Source organism: Patagioenas fasciata, chromosome 3 (genome assembly GCF_037038585.1).
Source record: "Patagioenas fasciata isolate bPatFas1 chromosome 3, bPatFas1.hap1, whole genome shotgun sequence".
NCBI lineage: Eukaryota > Metazoa > Chordata > Aves > Columbiformes > Columbidae > Patagioenas > Patagioenas fasciata.
In genome coordinates, this window is record NC_092522.1 from 20,425,811 (window position 1) to 20,436,377 (window position 10,567).

General features: G+C 42.9%; 1 pseudogene; it reads left to right on the forward strand.

Moving 5' to 3' along the window:
* Positions 1–987: 987 nt before the first annotated feature.
* Positions 988–10,158, forward strand: LOC136099243 (photoreceptor cilium actin regulator-like; annotated as a pseudogene).
* Positions 10,159–10,567: the final 409 nt, after the last annotated feature.

Consider the following 10,567-nt stretch of genomic DNA (forward strand, 5'->3'; position numbering starts at 1 on the left):
TGCTATTTTCACCCTCATCCACATACCACCCTTCATAAATCAATACTTGGAAAAGATAAATATCTTCTGCTTCATTCAATTCCTACTTTGGCTTCTTAAATTTCTCTTTCAGAAAGGATTATTCTGTTCTGATCTCAGAAGTGAACCAAACAACAGTTTTGTGGTTTGGTTGGTTGGTTGGTGTTTTTTTTTCAGAAATGGGTCTGTGTTTTTAATTTTTTAGCTTTTTTCTTATAGTTTTAACCCATAAAGTTTTGCAGTTCAGAGAACTAAGCCCTAAGTGATGAAAAGAAATAAAAGTAAGCAAATCACTTTTGTGACTGCAAAGAAAACATTCAGATTTTATCCCAAGACACTCAGAGGAAGGAAAATATGAATTTGGATTTAATTTTTCTTTCATCTAAAATTTTACAGTTTAGATCCATTAGAGGCAAATACCATCTCGACAACATATGCAAAACTTATTCTATAAATACTGTTATCGTGCAGTTCACCTTTTCAGGTTGTGAAACTATCTAGAAGAGGAAAAAAACCACTTTCCAAGAATTATCAACTGAGGGGAAGAAAAAAAATCAAAATCTTGTTTGGAAGTCTTAGAAGGAAGAGTAAACAGCTTGTCACTGGCAAGCAGGGGAAAAAATTGAAGCCCCTCAAGGCAGAAGTCTAACAGGTGTCTCTAACCCCTTGGATTTCGTGTCTTGTACTCTCCCATAGAAGTATACTTGGTCAAGGTCACCTTTCTCTTAGTTCAGGAGTATCATTTATGCACCTGTTCAAATAGTTTCCCTTCAAAAAGGCCTCTAAACTACAGTATCTTCCTTTGAATCTCTGCATTCAGCGTGTGTTATGCTTTTGCAACAAGGGAAATAAAGGAGGGACAGTTACCAAGTCCCTTTGCCTCCCAATATAGTGCAGAAAAAAAACTGCCTTAATAAATACAACACGGGTGCTGACTGGCTGGTGCCTGCTTACCCTAATGAACTTAAACTCTTATTTGTAGTGGACATCTGTCAAGACAGAAGTGAGGCACACAAGTCCTCTTAATCCATTAGCTCTAAATCCAGCAGAGCTTTCACACTTGTTTTTTTGAATTGAAGAAGAAAACCTGAGTGGGAACATAAAATGAGGCAGTGCACAACTCAAGAGAAGATCCTGGGCAGTGAGCACGTGAGATTTTGAGGCAAACAGCAATGAAAACCAACAACAAAACTGGAATTGTGATGGAAAAGCTGTGAGAAGAATGCCAGTCTGCAGTTCAGGATGAAACAGTAAGTTTGAATTTTTGTTGTATTTTTCCTATTTCATTTGGATTTTTAATCAAAGATAAAGCCAAAGACAGAGAAAGGATGGGCTGCACACCCTCTCACAATGAGATTGAGAATACAATTGCAAGAAGTGGTCTTAAGGCTTTCAATAAACCCAAAAGTGTTTTGCGTATTGATCCGGGAGATAAAGGAATCCCACTGCTTGTTAAAGGTTCATCTTGCTACAATATTGATGAATTCCACCAGTATGGGATCCAGGGGAAAGAATACCTGAGAGAAAAGGAGGATGAATTATCGGACCAGGACAACAAAGATGATTTGCAGTTATCTTCCAAGGCCCATTCAGATCCTCAAGTTTCCAGGGAAGACAAGGAAATTGAGAGGACAGCCACAGATGCTGAAGTTGTTATGTCCAAACTGATTGAGTCTCAAAAAAGTATCACTGAGGCCATACAGATCAGAAAGCAAAGCTCCTGTGAATCAGAAGCGTCACCTTTCATTTGGGATGACAAGGATGAAAGCAATGCAAAGCAAATTCCCAAGAAAGGAAAGAAGCAAAAAATCACAAGCTGGCAAAACAAGGTCGATCTAGCAAAAGTAAAGAAAAGTCCATTTCGTCACCGTGCGAGACAGAGAAAAAAGTAGATTTCCCAGAACTGCTTGTTAAGGCTCATCAGAGTGCATACACCTACTTAAATCCCAACCTCTCAAAATATGAAACTATACTTCATATGGCCAACCAGGCTACCCAAACTCAACTCTTCCTACAGCAGATGGTAAGCTTTCTTGTGCTTCGTTTTGATGAAATCAACCAGCTCTTGGAAGAAATTGCCAGTGATGGTGAAAGTCTCCTCAAAGACATAGGTGGGAATCTGGCATGGCCAGCAGAAAAAGGTGATTTGAAGGAGCACCCTGATCTTCTGCAACAACTACTGCAGTACACAGTCAATAAAATGCAGTTAGTGAGTGGGACACTGGCCTCTCTCACGTCTGACGCCCTGCAGGAAACATGCAGCTACCTGCAGTCTGCTGCAAGCAACCTGGAAGGAAAACTGAAAGCAAAGCAAAGCTTTGATGAGCGCCTGCTGAGGATGGTGAGGCTGCTTGAAGCCTCAGCAGTGAGATCCTCTCAGTCCCAGGGTGATGACAGGACTCTCTGCTCTGAGGACAGTGGCATTTGCGTGGACAACGAATCCCTCAAAGACTTCAGTGCTCTCAGCCAGCATGGAGGACAAGCAAGCTGTGATTCCTATGCACAGGGACATCCATCCCAAAAGTATGCCAGAACAGTGCGTGATGGGACAATGTCGCCAGGCACAGCCACATCCCATGACTGTGCACTTGAAAGGCATTTTAAAGATATATTTTACTCATCTGTGCGGAGTAAAGAAGCAACTTCTTGTCAGGGTAGAGTACCAGAAGGCATTTCTACCACGCCCCAATATGCAAACTTGAGAAAAAGTCATTCCTATAACTCCTTCCAGTCTGACTCTATTCAGGAAGATGAACATTTCAAAATATGTGAATCAACAGATTTTCCTTATGATGATGATGAAGATGATGAGGGAAGCACCCTGGGCGAGGATGATGACAACACAAGTTTATCAGATATGGGGAAGGATGCCCTGCCGAGGAGGCCCCTGTCTTCACCTGCAGTCACTGATAACACGCAAAGACAGTCCATCAAGAGGACAGAGAATGCAGAGAGAGAGGAAATTATTCTGAAGATGAAATATGCCATCAGTGAAAAAATCAAGTTTGTCCCAGCTAAATCCAGACATAAAGAATGGACAGAGGATGAGAGTGGAAGAGCGGTTTTAACAACAAGGCCCAGTACAGCAATGGGCAGACAGAAAACCTTCAGGAAACAACGACGGTCCAGGTCAGAGGAGTCCCTCAGAAGCCAGGCAGAGGACCTGACCCTCCTAGAGCTGCAGAGAACTCAGAAAGAGCTCAGCAAAAGGCTTGAAATGTTTTATGAGAAGAAGGATACACATAGCAACCCAGAGCCTTGGAAATCAAGAGCAGCACCCTATTTACAGGATGAACAAGTTACAGCCAGGTCCTCTAGCAAATTGAAGGCCTGCCTCAGAAAATTTGGACTTCCAGTTATTCCACCCACCATTCCTTTCCAGAGAGGCCTGGCACCTTTAAATCCTAAGCATCGTATTTCACCAGTAGAAGACACGGACCCTTCAGATGCCAATGGAGTTTCTTCTAGCTTTCCAAATGCCTTTCCTCCTGCACTAACTGCAGAATTAAGCAAGAAGGACACAAAGGAAGAAGCTGAAGAAGACCTTGAGAACCTGCCACCACCACCACCTGAAATGTTAATGGACACGTGTTTCGATTTATCTGAGCCTGAAGAAACTGCAAAAATAGAAGGAAACTCTTCAGAAGATGCCAAAAAGCCTGCCAAAACAGAATTTCATGCTGCTAAGAGAGCACAAGTTTCCCCAAAAATGAAAGCCTCTGTCCAGTCCATTGACTTACTGCCAAGTAAAAACATCAGTGGCCCCAGTGCGATCACTAATAAAGGTCTAAGGAATACAGGAGCAGGGGACGAGAAACTGCAGAGGTACTCTCTGGAGCTGAACCCTACCAGTGTGCACATACCTAGCCAGGAGGAGATACTGGAAACCCAGAGGAAAGAGGCTGCAGATTTGTACAAGCAAACCCATAAAATCATTCCTCTTCAAAATCCCAGTGGGGTTTCAAAACCACACATCAACAGCTCAGAGAGCAAAGAGCCCAATTCACCTGCGACTTTGGTGCAGTACCAGAAGCAAGGTTCTCCTGATTTGCTCAGGAGAAATGAAAAAGGCTCAGCATTTGCCAGGAGGGTCTCCCCAACGAGAACTCCTCCTCCTCCTTCTCCACCAATGGAGAAACGGCTTTTTAGCCCCCCAACACACCACAGACGCTCTCTGCAGGCTTGTAGCAACCCGCAACCAAGCTCACCCACCACGCAAAGGAAACCGAGTCCCCCCGCAAGTCCCAGGGTGCCCAGCCCACCCTCACAGAAGAAGCTGCCTTCTCCACCACCCCAGCGAAAACCGCTCAGCCCTCCCACGGGACACAAGCAAAGCTCGCCAACACCATACCGGATGCTGGGCTCCCCAGCCTACCGCCGAGATGCAAGTCCCCCACCGTTCTCCACCGCTCCTTCCCCACCAACCTCCCCATCCCGCTCCTACAAGGGGCCAAGACCTGGGCTGGATGCTGGAGATGAGCACCAGCTCTCCTCCTCCAAGAGAGGCAGCAATGTTCATTCGATATTTTGCCCAGCCACCTCTTCCTTATTTGAAGCCAGACCTCCACAGGAACCCACCAAACCCTCTGTGGAAGCGACCAGTCAGCCTGAAGCTTCATCACTTTCCCAAAAGACCAGCCTGCTTTTCCGGCAGCCTGGAGACCGGACCAGAAAGCTATCCCTGAGCGCTGCCAATCCTCAGCCGTTTGTGAGGAGAAGTTTCTCTGACCGCCGACCAGGGGTCCTGTTTCGTCTTCCAGCTGCCGTGACATCTGGCAGTGAACCCGCGCTTAACCACGCAAGGTAAGAAACTTCCCACTCTAGGCCAAGGAAGCGGAAGGGTAGCACTGCATTGGCTTTCTGAGCTCCTGATGAGAATTTAATGTCGTTGAGAGATTTCCCAGAAAAGTGCTCTCTTCATGTGCAGAACAGACAGCTGGGCAAAGATACCATGGCAGTTGCACTAGGTGATTGTTGTAGATCACTTCCAACTGAAATATTCTGTTCTATTTTCTCACCCCAGATTTCAGTCTGCCAGTATGAATACAGGGAGGAGTTAAGCTTCCATGGGTTGCTCAAGCCTTACACTTACATATCTGCTGTGACAGGTACCCCAGGGAAAATTCAGTGTTGGTTTCATGGCACAGAACTTCTCTTATTTGCATGGGGGCTAAAGATAGCCACATTCAATTCTTAAAAGCTCTGAAGTAACCATCAGGTTACACACATCTTTAAATAACCATTAGGAGGTAGGCTTGGACCAAGAGGAAGGGTATCATTCCTAACTTCAGCTTCTAAGCCAGTAAACTGTTCACCTGATATCTCTATTAAAATGTTTCAAATCAGCTGGCAAGAATGACAGATAATGTGAGCTTCTGAGCTTCTCATGTAGGCTTTCAGAACTAGGTGCCAATTTCAAGTCTAATGAGTCCACAGCCCAAGCCCAGTTTTCAAAGTGGAGAAACCTCCCATGGCTACTGAAGATTAATTGCTCTGAAAAAGTCAGTTTAAAGAAATTGAAGCATCAACACACCAGTTCCATGTTTGCAAGCATTGGTGGCCATTTTTAAAAAAATCTGGGCTTACCTTTAAATTCTCTCTACCACTTAAAAAAAAAAAAAACCACAAACAAAAACAAACAAACAAAAAAACCCACACAAAACAAAACAAAACAAAAACAAAAACAAAACAACAACTCAGAACCAGCTAGGAAACAGAAATGGTATTTGGGAATACTCAAAGATCAGTGTAACAGCCCGGAAGTAAAAAGGGTTGTTATTCTAGTTTCTTAGCATCTTAGGATGTTTAAGTCCATTAAGCTCTAAGCTACGCAAGAGGATTAAGACCCTTCTCAGGCAGCCTTTCCTCATGTGAGGAATATTGTTACTCTTGCCAGAGAACAGCTGAAATCATGTGAATCATCCCCATGAGCAGAGATTGCAAGACCAACACTAGCAGGAGACAAAACTGCACTTGTAAGTGCACAAGCACTCCGCACATTGTAAATACTGGGACAGTCCTGGATACTGAATGAGTAAAGGGACAGTCATAGGCACTGAAGTAAGGTGTCCAGGAATTCCCTCCCTAGAGACAGAAAAAGGATCAAGTTTCCCACAGGGACAGTAGAGAAAAGTGCTGAACAAAACATGTGAAGAACACGGAGAAATGCAGACCGGTTTGCATTCCCAGTTCTAATATTGCAATATATTCTGACATTTGAAAGTTTCCTAAAAGTCCTATATGTTGTTGCTGTGTTTTCTGTTGTTGTTGTGTACTATGTGAAGTCAGCTTTGCCTACTCCAGTGCCTGCTAGCAGATATAAATGTTTTCAGAAGAGGCTTTATATCAAACCTTGCAAGACAAAAGCCCTGGCAGTTTTATGGATCAATGTGAAAAACAGTCTTTTATAAATTGTTAGCTAATTTATACTTAAATGGGGTGTATTATCTTTCTATTGTAGTCTGTCAGAGCATAGAGAGTAATATAAAAAAAAACCAAAACAAACCACTGTAAATAAAATCTTCCCTTTCATGAAAAAAATTATATATGCTAGTGTTATGATATACAGCATTTTGGAAGAACGACATATATCCTGAGCCAAATTCAACTTACCATTTATACAAATGGACATCAAAAGTAGTCCTGCTGAGTTAGTCCAAATTTATATCAATATAAGCAAAAGGGAAAATTGGCCCATTAATTGCCACATACAGTGATTTAAAATGCAATACACTACCGTGTGTTTTCTTACATTTAAAATAAGCTGCCTGGAGGAAGCTTTTACAGACCTTACATCAAATGGCCTTATTTGAATATCACAGCAAATACACTGATGGGCAGAGAACTGTTTTAGGAACCAGCATAAGGCAGAAGCTCCAAGAGCTCCTCCCATCACTGCTGCTCATCTCCAGTCACTGGGGACCAGCACGGTTGCCACAGCTGTGAGCGCCACATCCCCATGCACAGATGCCGACCCCTGCTCTTGCAGCAGATGCCATAAGAGACAAACCACCATACCCTGGTCCGTCTTTCTCCTTCAAGTTCATTAAGCATACAAGGCTTCCTCTGCCTTGCCATTCATTCAGCTGACGGAGGGAAATTTCGAAACGTGTCCCCAAACCAGATGTTGTGCTCCTAAACCTCCTCGTTCTGGCCATGTTTGCATCTGGTCTCAAGTTCACAAGCTATTCCCAACCAGCTGTCAGTCTCCTTTCCTTCATTCCTTCCCTTGCTCTACCTCTCCTCTACAAATATAACAATGCCTATTTTTTTGTCTGTGTGGGGGTTTTGTGTGTTATTAGCAGCTCCAAGCACTAGTCACAGGAGGGAGGAGAGGCAGAGGCAAACCTGCAATAGCATCACTCTTTTACAGGTAAAACATTTTGAAAATCAGTGAGTTAGCCAGTTTCTACTATGCTCCCAAACTCAAGGATAGAGTCCTCCAATTTTTCCATGCCCAATTAAAACATCAATTTGCTGAGAAACAGATTGTTTAAGAGAGGAGCTTGTACAAGCAACATGTTTCTCATTAGGCAGCTGAGCATCCTCTCCCACCCACTCAATTTTAGAAGAAACACCAAAAAAGGGGGGTGACTTCCATCTCACTTGCTAACTGGTGTTGCCAGGCATTAAATGTCAGTGCTATACGCAGACTTGCATGTCTCCTGTACACTCGCTGATCCCCTAGAAGGCAAAAAGCATTTCTTTCCCAAGATTGTCTCCTGCCCATCCTGTTCTCTAAGGAGTATCAGGACTTAAGACATCATTAGCCCTAAGGCGGGAGCTAGAGCTTTTGTGTCCAGTCTTAGGGTACTTGATGAGAGTTTCAGGTTTCAGTGCTCAAGTCAGTACAACTGGTTCCCACATGGACAGCCAGTACATGGACAGAATGAGCTGACTTTGCTGGTTTCTAAGCTTGGTCGTTTGACAGCGATCAGCAGCTATTGGCATCTTATCAAGGCATAACATGTACAATCGCTCTGCTCACAGAAATCTTGCTGATCTGTAATAGGATTTCTGTGTGTGCAGTTAAACAAAATAATATTTTATTAAGATTCCTAATCTCCCAAGAGGTAGAACAAAGATAAAAGATTACATGCCTTTAAGATATTGTTCGAGGAGGGCTTGAGGATGGATTGTGTTGACTGAATCAGACCGAAAGCAAGTAGCCCAAGTGAGACCTTCTGCAACTGGGTGATATTTGGGTCTGGATTATTTTCATGACTGGTCACATATCAGAAATCTCTTCCTCAGTTCAAATAATTAAACTCCTAGCAGTCAGAATAGGAACACGACAGCTTGTCTGTAGTTGAAAGCTAATACAGTTTAACAGTTTATATACTTAAAACACAATAATGATTCCCAGATAACTCATGTTGAGCTTAAACCACTTTAATTAGTTACAGCAACACAGGGCACATTTCAGCATGAAGGCCCAAGGCGTGAGACATACATGACTAGCTCCACTGCTATAATAGATCTTGATTCATAAAGTCCCTGTGACCCTAAAGATTGCCAGTGTGACTTCAGGAACATCATTTACACTTTCCGTGTCTCAGTTCTCCTGACTGCAGCATCCCACAGTCATGTTGGCATACTCAGAAATCACTGTAACCTCACTCAACAGATGTGTAACAGAGGTAAGACCTTTCCTCCAGCAGGGTCGGAACAAGACTTTTTGTGCAAGTCTGTGTCCACCTGCAAGTAAACCCAGATTCATACTGATCCCCGGTTCGACATATGAAACGTTTGCTTCCCAGTAGACTTTTGGGAGGGAACAGTACAGTGCATATACACAGGAGACAGGGAATTACATAGTATTGTGCAGCATCTGTGCTTTGAGGGTTAATGTGGTCTAATCAGTGCTGTTTTAAAAAGTCACAATTCATTAGCCTCTTAACTTAAGCATCTTTCCTTCTGCAGCTTGGAGGAGAGCCCTAGGAAAGCAGGCGACTCTTGGAACAGCCCTTGCGTACCCGAAATCAAAGAGTCCAACAGATCCGCGTCCCACCCCGAGCTCTACATCGTGGGCCAGGGGCTGCAGAGGGACTGACAGCAGAAGCACCTGCAAAGAATCAAAGCCAGAGGCCCCAGGGGGCCTTAACCAAACCTCCAAAGCCTGGCTCCATTGTTTTTTTTAGGAAACAATATGACGGCATCACATGGAAAAACCCAGACTGGTCCTAACAATCTAGTGAAATATCAGTAGAGGGGTAGGCAGCTGCTTCTTCTTTGGATTGCATTTCGTGGCGCAACTCGAAGATTTACACTGAGCAAAAGAAATACTTCGCAGTTGGTCAAGTCTGAGGCAATTTGATTTGATAAAGACAGGACCCAGAGAGAAGTCCTTTGTTTCGCTGTTTGGCTAAAGGAGTTCAAAAACTTTCAGAAATTATCAATATTTGACAATTTATTTATTCAGGAGGCACCAAAGTTTCAGTTATGTAAAAAGTGTCTGTTGTGACATTTCCAGGGGGGAGGTAAAATCCTGAACCAATTGATTTTTCTTGCAAAAACATCAATGGCTTCAGCAAAACCACATCTTTACACTGGGTATTTGTCAACATGCAGAAAAAGAATAAGACCAATACAAGTTAAAACAAAATAACCTCTTTTAAAGGAGTAAAATTAGGGACCTTATTCCCTCAAAAAAGGCTTTGATCTTCTAAATCACCCTTGATCATCATATAATCTCATCACCTCTAGTTTCCAGGGTACAAGGCTTAATCCTGATTAGAGTAGTTTTGTAATAGCCCAATCAAACATTATGAATCCTGAGGCACCTAAGGACATGTATTTTTTTCTTTTTTTTAAAGAGAAGAGAATGCTAGCATAGAGAACCCTGCTCTCCCTGAAACAGATTTATATTCTTTCTGATTTATGCCGTTTGAGGGGATTTATTGTCATTTCACTGAAGAGTCTAGACAGATGTTTGTTAATAAAAACACAAGTTCTTTACAGTCGATTAATCCCAGGCTTTTACAGTGGAATACAGTTTCAGAATTTACTGGATCTTGCTCACCTCATTTATCATCACAATTAAGATGCAAATTTGAATTAATGTAATTTTAATTACTTTAATTTGATGTGATTTTATATGCAACTTCAGCACAGAATGAGATCCAGGAAAAAAAAAAAAAAGCCATTTGTGGTCCTATTTTGATAGGAATAGTTTAAAGTTTTCTTATGGTTTTCATGATAGTGGCATCTGGGCACTCCGCCTTCACACAGGATTTTTAACCTTTCCTGCCACCTTCATGGTGGGAGAACTGAGACTCGTGTTGTGCTGTACAAAGGACCGCTTTGGATACTGAACTCCTGAGGTTTTAGTCTGGTGCCTTAATCACAATGATCCTTCTTCAATTATTTCAGTGCCATCTTCTGACACCTTAATTGTCATATTTAAGGTGAGGTATTGAACAGAAAGAAGCAACTCCCGGTAAGCAGATGCTGTGGATCGTCAGGGCTTTGTGAGCTTGAGGTGGTACAGCAGCCTTACCCAGAGTGTACAGCCAGGAGATGTCAACACATCCACCTTGCAGTCACACAG